The sequence below is a fragment of the Pan paniscus genome, chromosome 18, assembly GCF_029289425.2.
Source record: "Pan paniscus chromosome 18, NHGRI_mPanPan1-v2.0_pri, whole genome shotgun sequence".
Taxonomy (NCBI): domain Eukaryota; kingdom Metazoa; phylum Chordata; class Mammalia; order Primates; family Hominidae; genus Pan; species Pan paniscus.
Genome location: NC_073267.2, coordinates 81,933,984 through 81,958,731, shown reverse-complemented (window position 1 = coordinate 81,958,731; position 24,748 = coordinate 81,933,984). Strand labels below are relative to the sequence as shown.

The following is a 24,748-nucleotide window of genomic DNA, read 5'->3' as shown; positions in this document are numbered from 1 at the left end:
TCCTCCCTGTTCCCCATCAAGACACAAACACATGCACACACATACCACACATACATACACACACACCACATGAGAGCAGTTTCAGACTGTCTCTTAGACCTGTCCTATCAGCATTCTATCTTTTACCTTGAAAGGTATTGAGAGAAAGAGGACAGGATGCTCACTTTCCTGGTTTTGATCAAAAGTCCCTCTGCCCTTCGATCACTAAACCTATCTGGGAATCTATTGTTTTCCCTCCCTTCTGCCCCATCTCATAGATCTCACCAGCGTCTAATTCTCCTGCTTATGTTCCAGTTACCCTATTCCTCCTCTTTCCTAACTCAAACAGTCTTTGTGTGGTTTTGGAGAGAGGAAGGAAAAGGGGCATAAGTGAACAAGTTCTCTGAAATGCAGTTTTAGCAGGCCAGGATGTGAAACACATCAGTTAGTACTTCACATACCACCTGCCCACATTGGGTTACACAAATGCCGTAATCACAGTTTGCTAATTTTGACTCCCTCACCAAGGAACTGGTAAGTGCCTGGGTATATGGTTGACTCCTGGCCTTATAGCAACCTTGTTGCTCTAAGGAACACCGACTATTCCTTTTCCTTCATGGCCTGGATGGAAGAATATCAAGGGTCTGTTTTTCCTAATCTAAAACATGTTTCTGGGTTTTCAGGAAAGAGATGCTTTTTTGGTTTAAAATTAAAGCTATCTTTGTGGGATAATACAAACTAACTTAGGCTTACCTATACTAAGCCATAAGTCTTTCCTTTACTTATGTTGGGCTTTAGATTTTTCTCCAATGTTCTACCTCCTACCAGTGAAAAAAGTGTGATGAATCTTAGAGCTCTTAATTATTGAAATGATGAGAGGGAGCTAAACGTTTTCTCTATTTTTAAAAATATGTGAGCCCCATGAACAGACAGGGATACTTATTGTATACTAATTATTTCTACCCTCAAAGTATGATTGGAGCCAATGTGCAGAGGCTTGGTGTGCAGAGGCTTGGCATGCAGAGAGTTCGCCTTTTTGAATCCAAACCCGGTTCTAAAGGAGAAAATCCCTGGTAGTGCAGAGCATAACTGGTAGGGGGAGATGGTATGAGGAGATGATGTTGGAGATGGTTTTGCCAGGGTTTGGGGTTCTGCAGAGTAACAATGAATAGGAACCTGACACCAATGTCACTGACTGAGCCATAGTCCAATTCCAGGACTGGAGTTCTTCTGGAGAGAAAGTAGGGCTAGTTGGGTCTCCCCAGAAAGAGGCTTTTGAATGACAGAAGAAATTAGGGGCCAGGAGGAGCAGGAGAAGGAATCCAGGATTTATGAGACTCACTGTCCTAGGTGAAAACGTCTCCCCCTGGCTCTCTTCTTTGCTACCTTTCACAGAGGCTGTTTGTTGTCTGTTCCAACATCCATACTCTATATTTTCCTTAGTAACAGATGCTCATTTTATTGGGATGTGCATGCACTCATCTAAAAGACTCTATCTCCTAGCCTCTCTTGCAGCTAGGTATGATTATGTGTCTAAGTTTTGGTCAATGAGACATAAAATGGAGTATTGTGGGGACTTCCATGAAATCTTCTGAAAGAGAAGTAGTGCACAGCTCTTTGTTCTTCCCACCTTTCTAATGACTTGCAATGCTGACTTAATGCCTGGTGTTCCACCAGCCATCTGGAACATGAGGCCTTAATGCTATGGAACTACCACTGCCAGCCCTGGATAGAAGGAGCAATTTCTATCTTGCTTAAGTAATGATTTTGTTTTTAATTTTTCTGTTTCATACACCTGAATCTAATGCAAGCTGACACTGACAAAACACACTTATTTAAGTTACTCTCAGAGATCTCTCTCTACAATTCACTCACCGTTTCTAGCACCTCCACTAGTTGCTTATACTCTACATTTTGGAACCCCTGTTTCATGGTGGACCAGCTCTTCAGTGATTCCACAGATATGTTTCTCAAATGCCCCTTCCCTTTCTCGACTTGCCTTGGTTTTCTCTTGAGATATCAGTTCTTTGTGTTCACTTTCTCCTTGTCTACTTGCTGTATGGAGTAGAAACAGCCAGGGTCAGGGAGAGAGGAACATTTCAGCCTTCCTACTGCCACCACTATTACTCCCATGCCATTTTGGAAAATTTCCCACTTTGAAGTACACAGTCCACCTAATCTTTGTTGCCATTATCATTGACTGACATGGAGAAAATTCTCCCAATTGGTTGCTCTTTCTTTCTTTACGAGATATATTCTTTCTGCCTGTCCAAAGCCACACATCTTCAAGACCCAACCCAATTGCCATTTCTTTCAACTTCCCTAAACTACATGTCACATTAACTCTTGTATGGCAGCTACTATATGCCGGGCAGTGTTCTGAACATAAAATAACAGAGCTAATCCTCACAGCAGCCTTGCCAGGTGTGTACCCTTTCCCCCTTACAGCCCTTTTCCCATACCTCTTTTAACACAATGATCTGCCTTTATTATGGTTGTTTGTGATTTGCTTTGTCTCTCCCCAAAGGTAGAAGTGATCTATTCTGGTGAAAGAACAGGAACACACAGACCTTTTTGAAATAATTTTAGATTTCCAGAAAAGTTGCAAAAATAGTACAGAGAGTTCCTGTATACCCTTTCCCCAGTTTCCCCAATATTAACATCTTACATGATGATACGATGATCAAAACTAAGAAATTAACATGGGTCCAAAACTATGAACAAAACTGCATACTTTGTTAGGATGTCGCCAGTTTTTTCACTAATGTCCTTTTTCTGTTCTAGGATCTGATTCAGTATTCCACATTGCATTTAGTTGTTTTATATCTTTAGACTCCACTAATCTATGATAATTCCTCAGTCTTTCCTTGTCTTCCATGACTTGGACACTTTTAAACAGTACTGGAAAGTTATTTCATAGAATGCCCCTCAATTTGAATTTGCCTGATTTTTTTTTTTTCTTTTTGAGAAAGAGTCTTACTTTGTTGCCCAGGCTGGAGTGCAGTGGTGTGAACATGGCACACTGCAGCCTCGACTTCCCAGGCTCAAGCAATCCTCCCACCTCAGCCTCCCAAGTAGCTGGGACTACAGGCACTCACCACCACGCCTGGCTAATTTTTGCATTTTTTTGTAGAGACAGGGTTTCACCATGTTGCCAAGGCTAGTCTCAAACTCCTGAGCTCAAGCGATCTGGCTGCTTCGGTCTCCCAAAGTGCCTGATGTTTCTCTGTGCTGAGATTGAGGCTATGCATTTTGGGCAAGTGTGTCATACACCTTCTTAGTGTATCATGTCAGGGGATACATGATACCAATGCATCTTATCCCTGATGATGTTGACCTTGGTCACCTGGTTGTGCTGGTGTCTACCGGGTTTATCTACTATAAAGTTATTATTTTTCCCCACTATAATTAATAAATATATTAAGGGAGATACTTTAAGAGTATACAAATATCCTGTTTTTCTTCAAAATGTCACCTGCTATCTTTAGCAAGGTGGATCTCACTTGCAATAATTGTTACAGTAGTATTCTAATGGGGGTCTTCTTTTTCCTTTATTTCTTCTACATTTATTCACTGGAATTCTTCTGTAAGAAAGAGCTGCTCTTTCTCACCCATTTAATTAATGTACTGTTTACATCACTATGAACTCATGGATATCTATTATATGGGCTATAATCTAATACTGTTATTTATTTTGTTGCTCAAATGTTCCAGCTTTGGCCAATGGGCCAAAGGTTGGCTCCTGAGCCCTTTCAACAATACCCATTCTTAAGCACATCCTTACTTTTGGGTACGAGATGCTCCAGGTTCATCTTATACTTTTCCCTGCCTCAGCCACTTCTTCATGGAGTCAGGGCTCACATTTTGACTCAAGTTAACTTCTCTGAGTCTCAGTTTCCCCATTTGGAAACAACTGGAACAATAATACCTACCTTACAGGGTTGTTATGGGGATTAAATAAATAATGTAATGGGGTAATATTCAGACATTTTTAATGGGCATTTTTTCTTTGCCCTCTCCACCATAAATTCTCCAACATAGACTCTGCTTCTTGAGTTGCCCTGGGCTGATACTATGCAACAAGACTCTTGTCTTAAGAAAAGATTTTCCAAATTCCTTTATCTTCTCTCCCCAACCCAGCCCTCCTCCACCTTCTCCCAGGTTTCAAAGGGCTCAACAAAAAAGTCAAGGACTTTTGAGGGCGATATTATCAATTGGCATTCTCAGAGGTGCCTGCTCTCCAGCAGGAGAAGGGTTAAATGCTTTGTGATAACTTCAGCTCTGAACTGCCAAGTCTCTTAGGTTCAGCTCAGCAATCAAACTGCATAACCTAATAGAGCCCCTGGTGCTATGGGAAACACAAGACACTGATTTATATTTTAATATCAGTAATTTCCACAAGAGCAACATTTCTGAGTGTCATTTTACAATTTCTGTCAAACGCCAGCTCAGTTTTTCTTAATTCTGTTTATTGTGTCTGAATTTGCAACCTCATCCGCAATGCAGATTCTTGACTCCCAGGAGAGAAGAACATTTCCATCTTTCTCTAGAGTGGGAGGGATGAGGATGAGGGGCAGAAATGGGCTTATAAGATAATTGAAAATGTAAATGAAGTACTGTTTATTAAGAAATGGTTGTGAAGTATTTTTGTGAAAAAAAAAAGGCAGTTCTGAACAAACTTAGCAAAAAATGACAAACAAAAGAGATGTTTCGGATCCAAACTGGAATCTTTCCTTCCAGAAGGAAAAACTGTGTGTACACTGCAGAATGGAGAGGAGGGAACCAGTACGGGGAATATTTGGCCATGTTTACTGTATGATCGTTGCTATGGCCATTAGCACTATAGCAGGTTGTAAAGTGCTTTGGGATCCTTAAGGATCAAAGGTGCCTGGCTACATAAATGCCAGATGTTGCCATTAGGAAGAAGGAGCCTGGTTCTCTCCTGTATTCTTTGAACATCTAATAAAAGAACAAAGCTGGTGCTGCTGGCACCAAACCACATCTCCTACTTGGTGTGTTCGAGGGGTGGGGAGCTTCCCAAAACCACTGGCTGCAGATACCTATCCTTGCATGCCCAGTCTGTCCACTAGTTCCCTGAAGGCCTGCAGCTCCAGTTTCTACATGGGTCCTTTCCCACACAGTACGTGAGCAACCTCCTGTAAGGGCTCAACATCATGGTCTTCTTTGAGGGCTGAAATGTAGCTTTGCTAAAGGGTACCTTTCCCATGGTTGCTGCAGAAAGCCAGCTAAGAGTAGGAAGCAAGGCACTTAGAGGCCAGGGAAGCTTCTGGTGCATACTCTGGGCCCTTCCTACATGGGACTGGTGTTAGTCTCCACAATCCTGCTTTTCTGCAAAGCCACAGCTCTTGTAGATTGTAGTGAGCCCAGAGCCACTTGTTCTGCCTCCACTGGTGTTAAGACCTCATACTTTTCACAAGCATCCTTCAGTTTCATACACTCTAAATCCAACATCATGTCTCATTGCCAAACCTCTGGCAGAAGCCGTGTTGAGTTTCTCAGTGGAGCTATCGACCACATTGACTGAAGCCGCAGCAATGTGTTTCTCCCCAACCAAAAGGGTAAAAATAACAGGAACAAGTTGTCGGAAATGAAATTTCAATTCATCCACGCCCTTTCTACACTTCTGCTGCGACTCCCAAGCAGGGATCGATAGTGTTTAGACAGCCAAGGAGATTTTTTCCCCTCTTAAAGCACTAGATCAATAGTAAAAAAAAAAAAAAAAATTCTCCAGCCCTCTGTATGTGTTCTAGTAAACGTGAACAAATCAGAGGCCTTTGGCTAAACAGATTGACTGAAGGCAGCAGCAGTCTGGTGCTTTGTAACTAAGACCACATCAACTGCACAAGTGGCAATGAGGGAGGAAACCCCAGTGCTCCTGTGGTCCCGGTAACCAGGAGCCTTCAAAGGGAATGTCTGTCCCCAAAATGAGTGGAAGAAATGAAAAGATTCCTGTGCACTGCAGCATTTGGGTGTGCCTTTTTAAAAAAAATTAAATACTCGCCGGGAGCGGTGGATCAGGCCTGTAATCCCAGCACTTTGGGAGGCCAAGGCGGGCAGATCACGAGGTCAAGAGATCGAGACCATCCTGGCCAACATGGTGAAACCCCGTCTCTACTAAAAATACAAAAATTAGCTGGACGTGGTGGCGCGCGCCTGTAATCCCAGCTACTCAGGAGGCTGAGGCAGGAGAATCACTTGAACTCAGGAGGCAGAGGTTGCGGTGAGCCCAGATCGAGCCACTGCCCTCAAGCCTGGCGACAGAGCAAGACTTCATCTCAAAAAAAAAAAAAAAATATTTAAATTAAATTAAATTAAATACTCGATAAGGATTATGGGCCATCACAGAAGAGCATTTTATTGGAAGACATTTTGGACCTTGGGATACTGCACACTTCATTTCCATTTTGTCTTTTACCTCTTTTATTTTTACTTTTAAAAAAGTTCTTAGCTATCTATGGCTTTTTCTCATTGCTTCACAAGTTTTCTCCCTATACTACTGTCCACTTTTCAAACATCTGAGGGTCAACTCAAACATTGGGTCCCAATCCAGGGACTCAAAAGACTATCATGAAGCTAGCCCTTCCTTGTGGGATTAAAAAATTATTCAGGTTGCAAAACCCAAAGGTGAACTGAGATGAATATGTGAACATCGTCCTTCATTATAAAAGACTTGTTATTCTTATCAGTGAGTATGGTGCTGACTTCCTTAATGAATTGATCATATTCATTATAAAATAAAGCATTGGCTGAATCTAGCATAGAAGCATATAAGAAGATAGCATGCCAACATGTATTAGTTTAGATAATATAGTCTTTTGTAGTAGGTTTAGTTAAATAAATGTTTATAATCACAGATAAAAGAAATGATTGTTACTGATTGTGCTGTGTTTACATGTCTGTTTACAGGGGTGTCCAATCTTTTGGCTTCCCTGAGCCACATTGGAAGAAGAAGAATTGTCTTGGGCCACATGTAAAATACACTAACGATAGCTGATGAGCTAAAAATAAAAAATAAAAAATAAATCACCTAATGTTTTAAGAAAATTTACGAATTTGTGTTGGGCCACATTCGGAGCTGTCTTGGGCTGCATGTGGCCCATGGGCCGCTGATTAGACAAGCTTGGTTTAGAAGCTTCCCATGGAGTCACTTTGCTTCGTATGAGCCCATAGTTTAAACCAGACCTATTCTCCTGGTCACTGGCATATCTCACAGGTATTCTAGAAGAGAGGTGCACCTCAGGCACTTCAAAAGTCAAGAGGTGGCTTACACCTGTAATCCCAGCACTTTGGGAGGCCAATGTGGGTAAATGGCTTTGAGCTCACAAGTTCAAGACCAGCCTGGACAACACGGCAAAACCCTATCTCTATTAAAAATACAAAAGTGAGCCAGGCATGGTGGTGCACACCTGTAATCCTAGCTACTTGAGAGGCTGAGGCACGAGAATCACTTGATCCTGGGAGGCAGAGGTGGCAGTGAGCTGAGATCATACCACTGCACTCCAGCCTGAGCAACAGAGTGAAACTCCGTCTCAAAAAAAAAAAAAAAAAAAAAAAAAGGCCAAGAGGTTAGGGGATAGCAGGAAATGTCTCTCTCAGTGATTATTTCCAAAGATGAAAGGAGAAACAGAGACTATAAATATGAACTTACTTATTAATTCAAAAGTGCTGAGAACCCAGTATGCATTGGGTGAAGCAGAAATGTACGATGAGAAGTGTAACTCCAAAAATACCCGTGCCCTATAATGAGCTACCTTGTGCTGTAGCCTCTCCCTCTCCAGTAGTTCTTCTTATTACCATGTTAATGTTTCAACATTTGAATATGTAACAGTCCTGTTGGTTTCAAAATGTGATACGGAGTTGCGCTGGGTTTTCCTTTGCCCCTCACATACTCTCTGCCTCTCTCCCCTCTGCTCTGTGTCCCATGAGCTGCATCAACCAGCTCTCTTGCCCTCTGCTCTCTGGCCCCTGCTTGGTTGACCAGTGTGGAACATCAGCAGGAAGGTCAGTGGGGGAGGGGACTGGGTCCTCAGATTCTGCCCTGCCAGGTCCCCAGAGGGACTTGGGGCCTTCTCCACTCCCCATTTCAGGTCTGCTCCCTCCCCTGGCCCCTGAGGCTTGGAGGTGATCAAGACCTACCCTTACTATACCTGGGCACTGCATGCCACCTTGTAGCTTCCTTATACCATGGCCACACCTTTATGCCTAGTCCCTCTATGAAGTAGTCCACAAATTACTCAGCTTGAGCATGCCATCTGCTTCCTGGTGGGATCTTAGTTTATAAGGTAAATAACAGGAAGTCTCATATGCAGGCATATTAGTTGCCTAGGGCTACTGTAACAAAATACCACACTCTAGGTGGCTCCAGAGGCTGGGAGTCCAAGATCAAGGTGTTGGTGGGGTTGGTTCCTTCTAAGGGCTGTGATGGAGAATTGGTTCCATGTCTCTCTGCTAGCTTCTGGCAGTTTGCTGGCCACCTTTGGTGCTCCTTGGCTTGTAGACTCATCATCCCAGTCTCTGCCCTCATCTTTACATGGTGTTCTCCCTATGTGCATGTCTGTCTCCAAATTTCCCTTTTATAAGGACACCAGTCATATTGGATTAGGGGGCCACCCTATTCCAGGTTGACCTCATCTTAACTCATTACATCTGCAATGATGCTATTTCCAAATAAGGTCACATTCTCAGGTTCAGGGGGTCAGGACTTTAACATATGAATTGGGGTGGGGGCAACACAACTAAACCCATAACAGTAGTTACCTATGAGCAACTATCTTCTATTATACTGGGGGAAAACATCCTCTCCTGCCCTCCTCCAGCCACCGTCTTCTCTCTCCTCTCTGCCCCTCACTTCTCATCTTCATGGATGAATTGTTCGCATTTGCTGCCTCTTGATATTTCCTCTATCCCCCTTTCCCCATATTCACCTTGTCACCCCTACCCTGGTGGCAGCAACTCTGAATGGCCAAGGTCAAAGTTTTGGTTGTCAACTCCAGGGGACCCTTTTTGGTCCTTATTGTATCTCCCAAACTTGACATCAGTGGCTACCTCTAGAAATATTTTCTAGAAGCACTTTCTCCTTCTAGAAATGCTTTCTGTCCTTGGTTTCTGAGACTCTCTCCCAGACTTCCTCCTGCTCTTCTGATGGCTCCTTCACTTCCTTGGCAAGTCCTCTCCTTCTGGCCATTCCTGAAATGGTCCCAGGTTCTTCCTGGTCTTCCTGGTCTTGTCCTCCCCATTCTCACTCTACATCCTCCCTGGTCTTGTTCTCTCTTGTCAGATTTCAGTTATCATCCATATCAGGTTGTTCCTACAATAACATCTCCAGCACAGCTCTCCATCTGGAGCTCCAGATCTGGATAACAACTGCCTTCTACACAGGTGTGCTCCACTGACCCACAGGCTTCTGCAATTCAATCTCTCCAACACTAAATCCGTAAGCCTCTACTCCAAACCTGCTTCTCCTCTGATATCACCTTTTTAAGGTATTTAACAAACTTGCATAACGTTTATTGTGTGAGAAGGAGAGGCACAATTCCGAGCACTTCACTATTAACTTATGTAATCTGCATAACAGCCCTATGGGTACTGTGGTTATTTTTATTGTAAATGAGAAACTAAGGCACAGAGATGTGAATAAACTTGCCCAAGATCACAGAGTACCATGGGGTAAAGGTGGAATTCAAACTCAAGTAGCCCAACTCTGGAATTTGTTCTTAACCACTACTATATACTGCATCAGTGAAAGGAACTGCCATCTACTTCATTTGTTCCAGCCCAGAAATCTAAGCACCATCTTGATTCTTCTTTGTATTTCTCTCTCACTCACTTCAACTCCCAGACCCTTCATCCCATCACTTACCATGTCCTGCCTATTGGATCTTCCCAATTAATCTTCTATATTGGTCCTCTTCTCCTCAACCCCAATACTACCGCCCACTCCTCCAACAACCAGAGATACGATCATGTCATTTGCTTGCCTAAAGCCTTTTAATAATTATCCATTGCTCTCAAGGTAAAGCGCTCCTTAAATGGTTTAGGAGGCCTTTCTTCATCTGTGTCCTGTTTTCTTTTTTTTTTGAGACGGAGTCTCGCTGTGTCACCCAGGCTGGAGTGCAGTGGTGCAATCTTGGCTCACTGCAACCTCCGCCTCCCAGGTTCAAGTGATTCTCCTGCCTCAGCCTCCTGAGTAGCTGGGATTATGGCTGTGCACCATCAGGCTTGGCTAATTTTTGTATTTTTAGTAGATACGGGGTTTCACCATGTTGCCTAGGCTGGTTTTGAACTCCTGACTTCAAGTGATCCACCCAGCTTGGCCTCCCAAAGTGCTGGGATGACAGGCATGAGCCACCGCGCACAGCCTTGTGTCCTGTTTTCTGACCCTCCTCCCTGCCCTTCTTTACGTTTCCCGCCAGGGCTCTACTGAACTATGTTCAGTTTCTTGGACACACACCCAGTCCTTGGACCATTCTGCTTGTGCTACAGCTATGTGCATTATTCCATTTCTCTCCTCCCATCATCTTTGGGTTAACTCAGAACTCAGGGTAAATATCATTTCCTCTACAAAGCCTTCTCTGAATCCCCAAGCTTGGGTTCTTCCTCCAAGCACATGCTCCCTTCCTGATCTGAACGTCCCCACCAGGGCAGTCCTCACACTATATTAGAATTGTGGGCATACTTGTGTGTATCTCCCTCTAGACTGCAAACTCCATAGATCAAGGGATTGTAAATTTTTGTTCACCATCTTACCTGAAGTGAGTAGAGAAATAACTGGCACATAGTGGATGCTCAGTAATATTTACTGAAAGAATGAAGAGCCAAATTAACTAATTTGCAGTAAGAGATCACTGTCATGAGAACTGGAATATTTTCAGTCCACACGGCCAGCACACACTCTCTCCAGAGGTAGACCAATATGAGAAGCCAAAGAGAGTTTTGGGTGACAGAATCAGAAGTAAGGGATACTGAAATAATCTGATATTGAATTATAACTGACTAGGACAGCATCTTGTAACTATCTTAGATAGCAAAGATCTTGGGGCTGATACAATCAGTCTGTTGGCTAAGGCTCCCTCTCTCCAGGACAGAGCTAGGAGGGGTCCACCCATCATTCCCTCTGGGACTATATGTTCCACCCGTCTGCATCATGAGATTGATAAGCTCTTTCTTACATAGACTACTCTGGTCCAGTCAAGTTTTGCAGATCTGAGATTTATCCTGTCTCTCTAAGGTGACGCTGGGTATGGTCCAGCTCTCCCAGAATAACTTTTCTCTCATTTTCAAGTTCTGGAAGAAGCTCCCCTGTAATCTACTTTGAATTTGCAGTATGTTCCAAATGGCTTCTGCTATTCAGAGGTGCAGTGGATCACTTTCTATTCAAATAATTAAGAAAGATTTTATGGAGATAGTTGCATTTGATCCTACTTTTGATTCTGACAGATGAAGATGGGCTATATTCTAAGATGTTGAGGAGAAATGAAATTTTCAAGCTGAAGCTGGAAGAGAAGGAGAGGCTGGAATGGGAAGAGCTGTAGATGCTAGAATTCAGAGTCTGAAATTTATCTAGAGGCAACAGGGAGCCATGAAGGTTTTCGAGCTGGGGAGAGACACATCAACAATTGCTTCGTGTACATTAGCCTGACTTCTGTGTGTGGGAGACCGAATAGACAGAGAGAGGAAGCAGAGCAGAAGGCCTAGAAAGCTAGACAGGAGTTAGGAGATGACTCTTCAAATAAAAATAGCCAGTTGAGCAGAGTGATAGGTGTGAAATCTATTTCTTTAATTTGTCACTGTAATATTATATTATATCCAAATATATAAACACATTTATAGAAGTTTATTAAGCAGCAATTAAAAGCAAGCAAACAGGCTGGGCGAGGTGGCTCACATCTGTAATCCCAGCACTTTGGGAGGCCTCAGTGGGCAGATCACCTGAGGTCAAGGGTTCGAGACAAGCCTGGCCAACATGGCAAAACCCCATCTCTACTAAAAATACAAAAATTAGCTGGGCATGGTGGTGTGCGCCTGTAATCCCAGCTACTCAGGAGGCTGAGGCAGGAGAATCGCTTGAATCCGGGAGGTGGAGGTTGCAATGAGCTAAGATCACACCACTGCACTCCAGGCTGGGTGACAAAGTGAGACTCCATCTCAAAAAAAATAAAAATAATAAAATAATAAAAGCAAGCAAACAAAGAAACTTAACTTCTGAAGAAACATTTACTAAATAAAGATTGATAGTGGATGCGATTTAAAATAATCATTAGGACAATACTACAATTTTGAATGGTCCAGTATCTTCCATCCTTAGATGAGTCTGCAGATTATAGATTTGGTTACAGTGGGCTCCAAGATCTGTCCACATTCAACTCATTGGGTTAAAGCTGTCTGGGGTACTAGTCAAGTCATAGGGATGGGGAAGCTTTTTGGTCTAGACAATGTCTACATGATATTATCTAATATTATACTGGGATCCACCCTGTACCCTGTAGGGTGATTTGCCAAACACTTCACTTGTAACCCTAAAGAGCAAAGGTGAGATGATGGTAGGGCTGATTTTGGAGGGGGAGTGGTGAGACTTCTTATATTGAACCTGTTTATATTGCAAAGCCTTTTTCCTATAGCGGTTCTTCAGTGATCAAGTCGTGGAAGGGAAGGGAGAGTGAGGTGGTTACATATGGGCACTGCTATTGTTATGTTGGAAAATACTTTCTGATGAACAGTCATTTCCTCCCACTGCCGAAGGGTGTTGATAATGAGCAAATTACCTTTTACTCCCTCTGGTGTGGATGTGAAATTGGCTGTTAATAGAGTTGCTAATGCTACCGGGTTAGCATGTGATTGTTCTATTTTAAGCCAATTTAAGTTGTATTTGGGGAGTAGCCAATCAGACACCTCACTAAGAATATGGGCCCAACTGCAGCATTTAATATCGAGAAACCTGCCTCACCCACAGATGTGGCTGTGAGCAGAAAGTGCTGAACATGCTGTCATTAACATGAAATGTTTAAATACAATGTCTCTTTTCCTTTGTAGGTACAAGAATGGTCTCATTAGGCAAATGCCAAATGTTTTCATCATAGGATAGAACCCATTTCAAACCCCAAGACTATAGAATGCCAGCAGCCAATGATGTAGTTTGTTTAATATAACAATGGGTTAATATTGGTCATTTCATTACTGCTTGTTATGCAGTGAAATCTTACTAGAAAATGCAGTGTTCAGAAACTAGTTGAAAGGAGCAAAAGAGGTGAGAGATTTTTCCAAGTTATATGCTTGATTGGGCTAATTAAAGGTACAGATGCATTAGTGGGTTATGAACACCTTTGATTTCTAAAGATGTTTTCCTAGGAAGGGGATGGTGTATTCTAATCATAGACAGCACTGAGAGCTTTCCAAGGCCAGGGGGCACAGTTCTTCTCTCTTACGTGCTCCCTAACCCTCTCCCTAAGCACCTATTGCCACCTGGCACCTGGTGGGTGGATTGAGCACATTACTTGGGAAAGTTTCTTGATTAATAGGAATATTCTTGAATAAAGCACTGTTGACTTGTGGTTTTCATGTTTTATTGGATTTTTCATGCTTTACATATGAAGCTCATAAAGTACACACAGAGAAGGAAACAGGTATGAAGGATGGAAAATAAAACTCAACTGATGGGATACAGAAAGGTACAGTGTGTGCCATTCTGGTGTGGATTAATTGGGCTTGGCATGATTATGGCTCCTGTCAGCTGATCAGTTTACTGGACTGAAGAAGTTGTGGGAATGGAAAGCGCTGGTGCCTAACATTACCTCAACCCCACCCCCGCCAAAATACTTCCCAAGGAAATTCTATGCCCATACTCCCTAATTTGCTATTAAGCTCGGCGGCCATGGAAAACCCATCTGTTATGACCTCCTGCTCATTTAGCAAACATTTGCAGAGACCTGCCTTGTGCCAGGCTAGGATTTAGAGGTGACTAGGACAGGGTCCCCGACCAAGGGAGCGCAGAGTGCCCTGGGGAGGCACTTATCTAAAAAGTGTAACACATGGTGACAAACGGTCGGTAGGAGATGATTAAAAGCTTCGGCATTTGGAAAATACTTTTAGTGTTGACTTTTTTTTTTTTGAACAAATACACAGTACTTTGGATGTGCCAGGCACCGTGCTATGGACTTTACAAATATTAGCTCATTAATTCTCCCAACAACCTCCAGAGGCAGACACTATGATTATTTTCATTCTACAGTTGAGGAAACTAAGGCACAGAGAGGTTAAGTAATGTTCCCAAGGCTACACAGCTCATCAATGCAGAACCAGGATTTGAACTCACACCATCTTGCTCCAGAGTCCATGCCCTCAGCCACCACATGCTGCCGTCCCTTTAAGCCAGTCCCTGGAAGATGAATGGGACAAGCTTGTTCAAGGGCACTGATGTGTGACCACGTGTGGCCCACAAGGAGAGATCCAGTGGTCAGAGCAGTGGCATACGAAGAGATGCTGTCTGGGGTGTGAGTGCCAATCTTGAAGGAATGGGCAGAGAAAGGGAACTGGCAAAGAGGGCTGAGAAGGAGCCCACAGAAGGAAAACCAGAGGAGGGGCCTCTCCAAAGAGGAGAAGGAAGATAAATTATGGCAGAGTCCACAGTGTCAGCTGCTACAGAAGTTCAAGTAAGAGGAAAACCAAGCCATTCTTTTGGAGATTAGGAGCCTCTGCTGTAATTGCCCAAGGGGTCTTCCTGCCTGCTGCAAAGATAAGACCAATTCACTGAGACCATGGTATTGAAGTAAAGACAGAGTTTAATTAATGCTAAGCTAGTCACATGGAAGACAGTTATTACTTAAATCAGTCTCCCTGATAACTCAGAGGGTAGGGTTTTTAATGGATAATTTTGTGGGTAGGAGGCTAGGGAATGGGTGCTGCTGATTAGTTGAGGATAAAATCATAGGGGTGTGGAAAATAGTCCTTGTATGCTGAATCTGCCTCTGGGTGAGGGTCATGGGACTGGTTGAGTCACGAGTCACGGGTCTTGGCAGGCAGTCAGTCAGTTGCTAGAATGCAAAATTCTGAAAAAACATCTCAAAAAACCAATCTTAGGTTCTACACTAGCAACGTTATCTATAGCAGCAATCGGGGAAGTCACAAATCTTGTGACCTTTGGCTACATGACTCCTAAGCAGTAAGGGATTATAGAAACTATGTCTACATTTTAAGTAGAATTCAGGCCTCTCCCATAATCCTAATCTCCTGACCTTTGTTAGTTTTATTCAGTCTCTGAGCAAGGAGGGGGTTGGTTTTAGGGACGGACTATTATCATCCTTGCTTCAAAGTTAAACCATGAACGAAATTCCTCCCATGGTTAACTTGGCCTATACCCAGGAATGAGAGTGGACAGCCAGCTCGTGAAGCTAGAGGCAAGATGGATTCAGCCATGCTTGATTTCTCTCACTGTCATAATCTTTGCAAAGGCAATTTTGCTTCTGACCTTAGTGAACACAGGGTGGGTAGAACAGAGGACTGCAGTTACACTTACTGATGAAGAACTGATGGGAAGAGAGAGTGCTGTGAATGTCTTTCTAGAAGTTTCATAATAAAGGGAAGAGGGGAGAGAGAGAAAAGAAAGGGAAAGGGAGCGACAGAGAGGGAGTGAAATGGGATGGAAGGAAAGAGAGTGAGCCTAGCTTAGGGTCAGAGGCAGGCGGGAGAACAGAGAGTTGCGGGGGTGAGAGAGAGGTGGGGTTGGGGAGGCAGACCAGATGAAGAAGACTGAGCCTCAGAACTTCTCTCTGGCACACCTCAATCTGAGCACACACTCTTTGGGGCACAATGTAATTATTATTTCTTTCAGGCAGTGAAGCATAACATTAACAGGTTCGGTTGCAGATTTAATACAGGAAGCTTTATAGGACATCTTAGATCGTGAGGACTTTGAGGGAAGACCTAGGCTTCCTTAACGGAGTACCAGGCAAAGAGAAGGTTCTTTGTGTGTTTGTTGAATGAATGAATGGGTCTTATTCACATTTTTATTGTGAATATTATGAAAAAAGAACATGACACTGATTTTAAAACACTTGGAAATACAGTCATAAAACATGAAAATTTTATGGCCTGCAAGTCATTTCAGGAAATGCTGCAAATACATCCATCCATCCTGCCCGAGGCCTTGAGGTAATAGGGCCATTATAGGATTTCTCATTGGGTCATCAAAAAACTTTCTGCCCCTATATTCCTGCTACTTTACAGACAGATTCTGTATTTTATTAAAGGTAGGAAAAATAAATTGTTTCGGAAGCGCAGGGTATAGTTAAAGGTGTTAAGAAAATGTAAAACAATTTTACTAGTGTCTTGCCTACTAATTTGGATAAATGTTTATTCTCAAAATGTTCTAGCATTATCTTTCTTCTTCCAGAAAGGTCAGGCACATGCCACTAAAAACACATTTAGTACATTCGAGAATATTTTTCAAGTGATTTATTGGAGCAATGTATGGACTATTTATTTAAATATATCTCTTATTTCCAGTAATGCTACAACCTCATTAGAAGCGACTTGGCTCATTGCTTAAGCAAAATGATTTAGCTATTTAGGAGCTCTCCTTTAAAAATAGGCTATTTTCTCTGAACAGTTTACCAGAATTGGGGATCTATTTTTAGAAAAGTACAGGAGAATGGGTAAGGTCATAGTCCTGAGCCTTAGGTAATTCCTTGAGAAGTTGTATCTATTGTACGTTCTGGTTCATTTTTCTCCATTCCTGGTTCTCCAGCAGGAAGGAGTTCTCCTCTTGAGGTATGAGGGCACAGCCACCTCTCTGGGGAATTCTGGAATCCTCTGAAGAGGCTCTGTCCTGGCAGGCACCCAGCTAGTAAAGTATCGGGCCTGGTTTTAGCAGTGAAAAACTGCTTCCACTCTTTGGGGACATGAGAACCCGATTTTACATATTGGAAAATGAAATTTGCTAACTACTGAGTGTGCAATGCATAATCCCCACTCTGTAGCTAATACATTCAGATGCTTACAGCATATACATAAGCTATGAAGCAGAATGATCAAATGTGTGTGTGTGATCCCCTGCGAGCTGAAACATTACCAATATGTGGCTTCTAAGTGTTTCTCCTTGTGGCATTCCTCTGACCCTTGCCTCTCCCCACCATCCTGAATTTTGTGTTTATTATTTACCTGTGATTAAAAAATACTTTTATCACATATGTATCCTCCTAAGAGGAGGGAGGTAAGGAGAGAGAAAGAAAGAGATGGAAGGAGGGAGGGAAGAAGAGACACACACGTTTGAGAGGAGAGAGAGAGACAGAATTCCCTAATAGTTTAATGTCACTTTAGAAAACACACACATTTCCTCAGGTATTTTGTTTCACCTAATGGTCCCAATTCAACTGTTATAGGATGCTAAATATGTTATTGTACTGAAAAATTTTTAATTTTATTAAATCTAGTTGGTGCACGTAGAAGGGAACTGGCAGTTTCATGTATTGTTTGTAGAGTGTTAATTGCCTTTTTTCTTGAAAGTAATTTAGCAATATGGATGGAATTAAAGTCCTTAAAAAAATACAATGGGCCAAGCAATACCCCTTACAGGATTTTATTCTAAGGGAAGAATAGAATAAGTATGCAAAGATTTTTTTTAAGGATGTTAACTGCAGGGCCAGGTGTGGTGGCTTGCACCTGTAATCTCAGCACTTTGGGAGGCGGAGGCAGGCAGATCAGGAGATCAAGACCATCCCACGTCAGGAGATCGAGACCATCCTGGCCAATATGGTGAAACCCCGTCTCTACTAAAATACAAAAAATTAGCCAGGTGTGGTGGCACATGCCTGTAGTCCCAGCTGCTCAGGAGGCTGAGGCAGCGGAATCGCTGGAACTCGGGAGGCGAAAGTCGCAGTGAGCCGAGATCCTGCCACTGCACTCCAGCCTGGGTGACAGAGGGAGTCTCTGTCTCAAAAAAAAAAAAAAAAAAAAAAAGAAGACATAATCTAAATGTCCAAAAGTTATTGGTTAAATATGCAGTGATTTAAAATGATGAAAGAATGTGCACGTTATATTGAGTGGGAAAAAAGCAGCTATATAATACATAACAATTATATAATAACAACAGTTACATGGACCACCCTATATGGAGGACCCTCTAATTTTTATAAAGATAACTTCTGGCCAGGCATGGTAGGTCGCGCCTGTAATCCCAGCACTATGGGAGGCTGTGGTGAGAGGATCACTTGAGGCCAGGAGCTCGAGAGCAGCCTGGGCAACAGAGTGAGATTCTGTCTCTACAATAAAATAAAATAAAAATTACCTGGTGTAGTGGTGCACACCTGTAGTCCTACCTGCTCAAGAAGCTGAGGTGGGAGGATTGCTTGAGCCCATGAGTTTGAGGCTGCAGTGAACCATGATGGTGCCACTGCACTCCAGCCTGAGTGACACAGTGAGATTCTGTCTCTAAAAATAAATAAATAAATAAATAAATTTATATGTATGAAAAAAATTGTGAAGGCAAAAACACCAAATTGTATAAACAGGGACAAGATTTTAGGTGATTATCATTATTGCTTATCTGTATTTTTTGTCTTTCTAGAAGAGTAATATATTATTTTGTGAAAATGAAAAATAGCTTGTACTAGTCTATTTATTAAAGAGAAAGCTTGGAGATTTTTTATGTGACCTATAGTCCATTATCCATCTGTGGATGGAAAATTTAAAATCATTGATACCTACTATGAAGAACTTTTCTCCCTTGCAGTGCTCTCTGGGGATGCAAACTGACTTTATATCAGTGAGGAAAAAAAAAAAAAAGAAATACAATTACACAACCCCCAAATGCATTCTATTGAACAAAAATTCAAACATCTGTATTACCCCAATCATATGTGCCCGGCTCCAGTCCATCAGCATGGCGCACACATACCACCGCTAGCTAACCACACCTCCCCAAGTTTTCCACAGGGTGGGTTAATATTTCTAGTTCCATTTGTCATTACAACCTCCCCATGAGGTGGAAGAGTCTATAGTGGCAGGTATGGTAATTATCAAGGCTGCTTTTTTTTTTTTTAATTTGGTAAAAGACTGGTCAAATATTTTCATTTTATAGTCCCCTGATCTCTTGGAGCCTTTGAAAATAATGGTCAGTAGTTCAGCGAGTTCATTATCTAATTCTCTTAAGGTTGGGGAATGTGGATTCTCTGGACCTGCTGATTTACATATTGTACCATGTTTTCAAGTATTCCCTTACCCGGTATATTTCAACATCTATATTTAAAAGTCTTCATTACTTCCTAATTATCTATGCTCCCTTTCTTTATTTTTCTTTTTTAAAGACCAGTTTAAAAACTCATTCTGCTTTCTCTGCAGCTGCTCTTATCTTTCCTCCATGAGCCTTAGAAAGAGTTGCACATTCTTTTTTTTTTGGCTCTTCCTCATCCTTTCTCTATTTCTGCAGTGGGCTTTCTTCCATCCTTAGATCTTTTCAAGATTCTTTGTCAAGTGATTCGTTGCATTTTTTATTCAAGGCATCCTGGGCCTTTGTGGCTTAACTGTGATTTGAAAACTTTGTGCCCTTGCCTGTAGTGCTATCTGTGTTTCTTAATTCACCCAAATTGGATTTCTGAAAATCTTTGAGCTTGAGCAAGTTCCTTAATGTTTTTAAATACAGAGATCAGGTCATATCATCTGGGCAGTGGTATCTCATGGTCAATAGTATTAAAGACCATTCATGGGAGTGAGAGAATCGGTAGAGATGTGAGGTCACTGTTCATGCTTTGGGCAGGATATAGATATTTTCAGACCCAAATCCATCCTTGACAAAGAAGCTAAGGCACTGTTGGTGTTCTAGGTTGTTGACACTGAACTTGGTTTCCTGGGCAGAGAACACACCTCAGAAGGCAGGCCACTTGCTGTTTAAAAATCCATGCTTAATAAAGGCTGCTCAGGAGTTCCTCTTTCTGGCTTACATTAGTTAATGGTATGAGAACAAGTGCTAGATTTTACACTCATCAATTTAGATGCATCAATCCATAGTGTTCCTTCATTCTGTTTTTGACAGTTTGTGGACCTGGGGATCTGCAGGTAAATATGTGATTTGAGACAACTTCCCCTCAATCTGCAGCAGCCGTGGAGGCTTGCTGTTCGGGTCTCCCTTGACAGAGAACTTGCCCCAGGGAGTGCACTTTGCGGACAGCCTCCAGCTGTCAATGTCTCCAGGGCAGCTTCCGGCCAATGACTGGGTGCAGCGATGGCACCAGGGCCCACATTTTCTGGCCAGTGCAGGACTCCTCAATAGGTGATCTTTGCACCAGATTGTCCTGTTGGGCTGGTCAAGCTGTTCTCTGAGCCGCACTGCAGTCTGAGGCTCCTCCTACCTCATCTTCCTTCCTTCCCCCTCTCCTTTTCACAGATGTCAGACCTACACTGAAGTCTGATGGCTCTCCCTGCCCGCTTCCGCTCCCTCTCCCTTTATCTTTCACTGAATCTCTTGCACTTCTAACACCATCTGCTTCTTGAAGGACCTGAACTGACACAAGAACCCAGCCCCGCTTTAACCTTGCTAACCCCTCCTGCCTCCCCCATCCATCCTGCCTGCATGAGCCCAGCCATACACTCTTTTATGTTACTTTATGGAAAACTCAAATGCTACATAGTCACTGAATACATTCCAAGCTAAGTGAAAAACAGACCTGGATGTTATCTCCAGTTTGGGATTGCTGTAAATACTACTACTCTCTTTCATTAATGTGGATAATTGATCTTGTTATACAGTTTGATCACATTGGAGCGTTCTCAGGGAAAAGCTTGTACTTAAACCTCAGCAGCACTAGGTGATGCTGCTGTCCCACACAAAGGCTGCGGCCTGAGCTAGGCTTGGCCAGGGCCGTCCTGGGCTGGGGGTCCTGCCTTTCCTTGGCTGAGTAGGGCCTGCAGGTCTGCAATCCACTGCAGAATCTGAAAAAGTCATTTTTGTATTCATGATTCTGGACTCTAGTAAAGACTGTAAGTGTGTTAAATCTCTCTCTCTCTCAGAGCTTACAGAATGTGTGTGTGTGTGTGTGTGTGAAAGAGAGAGAGAGAGAGAGAGAAGGAGCTTTCAAAAACTCTTGAACTGATTCAGAAACTAACCCTGGTTGCTCTAATTTCTGCAGATGCCCCTGAGTCCACCTTACATGAATGCTCTTTTGGATCCACAGAACAACTGAAAGTTCAGCAACCCCTCCTCCTGCTCCCAGATACGGGAGAAAGATCAATACGAATGGTACCAACACCAAAGTCTTTATCTAGGATTCCTTCAAAGAGTTGGGTGTCTGGGCAACACTCATTTGTGTTAGACAAATAGAGTACAGGGTACGGGGGCTTCTTCTGTGCTTGGTGTCTTCTCTGTAGTACAGAACTGGCACTTCCCTGGCCAGGTTTCTTTCTTTAACACTGCCATCTTTGACGCTGCCTCCCCCAACCTCTGACATGTGCAGTTAGCAATCAGTAAACATAACACCTGTCTTGTAAATCCTCATAGGCAAAGCTGCTGAGTGGGACTAAAAATCTAACCCTACCATTTCACTCACACTCCAAAGAGTGGTATCTGTTCTACATGCACGGCACTCCTGTTGTGGAGCAGCTGGGTAAGCACATTGGTTAATCTGAGTTGAAGAAGTTATTTTCTTACACATGGGATGACTATTTGGTTGCATAGAGAATACATTCATATTAATGGGACTGAATTCATCCGTGCCTCCACTGGGGAATCTCCAGGACCACAACCATCAATCCACTCTTTAATATTGTCCAATCTCTCGTGCCATTCTGCACCAATAATGGTTAGGAATTTCCCAGAAGACTCCTGGCCCAATGCCTTATAGAGAGACATTAGGAGTATGTCAGCAAGATAATTTTTGAAAGATAGCCCTAATATTGCTGATAGGCTCTACAAACCAAGTGCAGTGTGACTTACATTTGCTTGATTATAAGAATACAGATTCTCAGGTCTCTGCCCTGGAGACTCTGACTCAGTAGGTCTGAGGTCCCCTTGGGAATATGCATTTTAAACAAGCAGCCCAGTGACTCTAATGATCAAGCAAGTCCAGGAAACACTGCCCCTTTGTACAAAGTGGGTTCCAGCTACGAACCAGAGTGTGAGTCCAATCAGACTCAGCAGAAGCCACAGTGCAAAAGAAGATCATGGAGATTTTAATAGCTAGGGAAAAAACCATCTGTGAGTCATGGGATGCCCTCACCAGGTAATTGGGCACCTATGGTCATTGCAGCCACCTGGAAGCTTCTGATAGAGAAAGCACTGGGGAATCTTTTATTAACATATTTAATGTGCTTGACTAAGGGAAAAAAGCATGAGAAGCCAGGAGGCCTTGTTAGCAACCCTGCATCATGCATGGTCCAGAAATAATGCTTTCTTTCTCAGGAAAGGTTTAGTTTAACCTTTGGCTGTCTTTCTCCAGGGAGAAGCCAGCAGGCATATACACACTTAAATAGTAGTCTTCCTAAAAGGGCTGGGGGTACCCAGGGCTCCATGGGCAGTGTCTGGGAGGAGTACAGAGAAAGCCACATGGAACTCTGTCATGGACAAGGTTATGGCTTCCTCGAGAGAGCAGTCTGCCACGTTATGTCCCCGGCTGCCCTCCTCCTCCACTGGGGTCAGCCTTGGAATCCCCAGGGACCCCAGAATATTGACCCACCCAGTGAGAGCTCCCTCCACCCCTTCTTTGTGGCTGAGGAGAGAGTGCAGCTCTTTCCCTGCTGAGGATTGACTAAGATAAAGTGCAGAACCTTAGCGAGAAGCTGAAATTGGAGCAGTGTGCCTCAGAGGGTCAAATGGAGACTCTGATCTGCAGGTTTTTAGGGCCACTTCTGTCACTCTGCATCCAGTGCAACATCACATCTGCACACCAAACCACAGCAGCTAAGATTCCAACTTGTCCCCTCCCTGACAAAGTTGGCCACCCCATGGGACATTTTTTGTTTAGTGGCAACAGCTGAGTGAAAACGCAGCATTCCCTTCTTGTTGGCAGATGAATCATTCTTCGTTGGGGGCACCTTTTTGTTTTCTATCCCTGAAAGAGTCTGGGGGTGGCTTTTCTTTTCTTTTTGCCTTTTTCATAAATAAATATTTTAACTGGAAATTTCCAAGCGTATGACAGGCCTAGAATGTGAACTTGAATGTACTGTAATAGAAATCATCAGTTGCCATGGCGACGTGTTCCAAGAGCAGATCGCACCAAGTCACGTGAGCAGAGAGTGCTCAGTAATACTAACACATCAGAGAGCGAGGCCACTTAACCTCAATCGCTTCCAGCTATTGTGCAGAATGCAATTGAATTTATTCCTAATTTCTGCCAGTGCTAAGGAACAAAATTTCCCTGCAGATTTTAATCTTACTCAGGCAGCCCCAGCCAGTGCTCAGACACTGTTCAGCACCAATATTCAGGAGGGCTACTCACCCACTTTACAGCTCTATTTTTTTATTCTTATTTTTAATAATAGCTTCCCTCTCCCTGCTGGATCCCGCACATCCCCCTGCCCTGGGGAGAGCTGCCCTCCTCCTTTCCGAATGGCTGCACGGTTTCTCTGGCTCTGTCTGCTAATGCAAGGAACATAGCTTTCATAATAATACCAATTAAAAAATGACCGGTCTCCACTTTTAGTAGCAGTTTTTTCTCCCCCCACCCCAAACCTGTGCTGCAATATAATTCCCACCAGCTTTGGGCTATACCTGGGGTTGACACAAGTAACAGCCCCATCATAATAAGGCAAACCCGTGGATCGGTGAATGATGGAATCACAGTGTGTATTTTCAGTCCCTGTCACAGTCACATCCCCCCACCCCCACCCACCCCAACCAGGAGAGCAACACAGACTACCAGGAGGTACGGCCGCCGATCACAGAACACTCATTTCAAGAGCTTATCAGCTTCTATGAAGGCTGATAAATCAGAACCTCTCCTATGGACAGTCTCAAGTTAGCAGCGTCATCGATCTCCCCTGCCCCTTTTAAGTTATTTGTCTTATTCACTTCCAAAGATGATATCAGAGATGCCAAATGAGGCTTTGTTTTCTGTGCTCTTGCGCTGCCTAGGGTGAGTGGCTGTGCTGTTGCAGGGAACTAGGAAGCATGCTTCCCGGGCTTAGCCCTTTGTTTCCAACCCAAGGTCACCTCTCCCCTGTCGGTTCAGGTGTTGTCAGCAGTCCGCCTGTGTTCTGAGGCAGGGGGCAGCATCTTCCGTGGCTGACAGCCTTTGCATGGCCCTAGCCTTTCAGTGACCTCCCCGCTTTATGAATGTCACTTTTAAGAAGACCTGCTTGAAGAGCTAAGTGAAGACAATGCAGAGCCCAGTCCTCAGAAAGTCTATGTTGAACGTCATGCAAAAGGAACATTAAAAATGTGGCTGGGTGTGGTGGCTCATGCCTGTAATCCCAGTACTTTGGGAGGCCGAGGTGGGCGGATGGCCTGAGGTCAGGAGTTCAAGACCAGCCTGGCTAACATGGTGAAACCCTGTCTCTACTAAAAATACAAAAATTAGCTGGGCATGGTGGTGCACTCCTGGAGTCCCAGCTACTCGGGAGGCTGAGGCAGGAGAATCACTTGAACCTGGGAGGTGGAGGTTGCAGGGAGCTGAGATCATGCCATTGCACTCCAGCCTGGAAGACAGAGCAAGACTCCGTCTCAAAAAAAAAAAAAAGTGTAGGGAGATTATTGGAAAGGGCTTTTCAGAAAAAAAAAGGTAGTTTCTGCAGTGACTTCCTTTAGCAGGTCGGTTCCTCTAGTGATAGA

At 43.3% G+C, this 24,748-nt stretch overlaps 1 protein-coding gene across 1 annotated transcript in view; it reads right to left on the bottom strand.

Annotated features, from left to right (window-relative positions):
• Positions 1–24,748, bottom strand: part of PMFBP1 (polyamine modulated factor 1 binding protein 1) — a 165,867-nt gene that overhangs the window by 56,069 nt on the left and 85,050 nt on the right. The window contains exon 7 of the mRNA XM_063597724.1: positions 18,278–18,420. The gene's annotated coding sequence lies outside the window, so the exon portion shown is untranslated. The remainder of the gene's footprint in view (positions 1–18,277; positions 18,421–24,748) is intronic.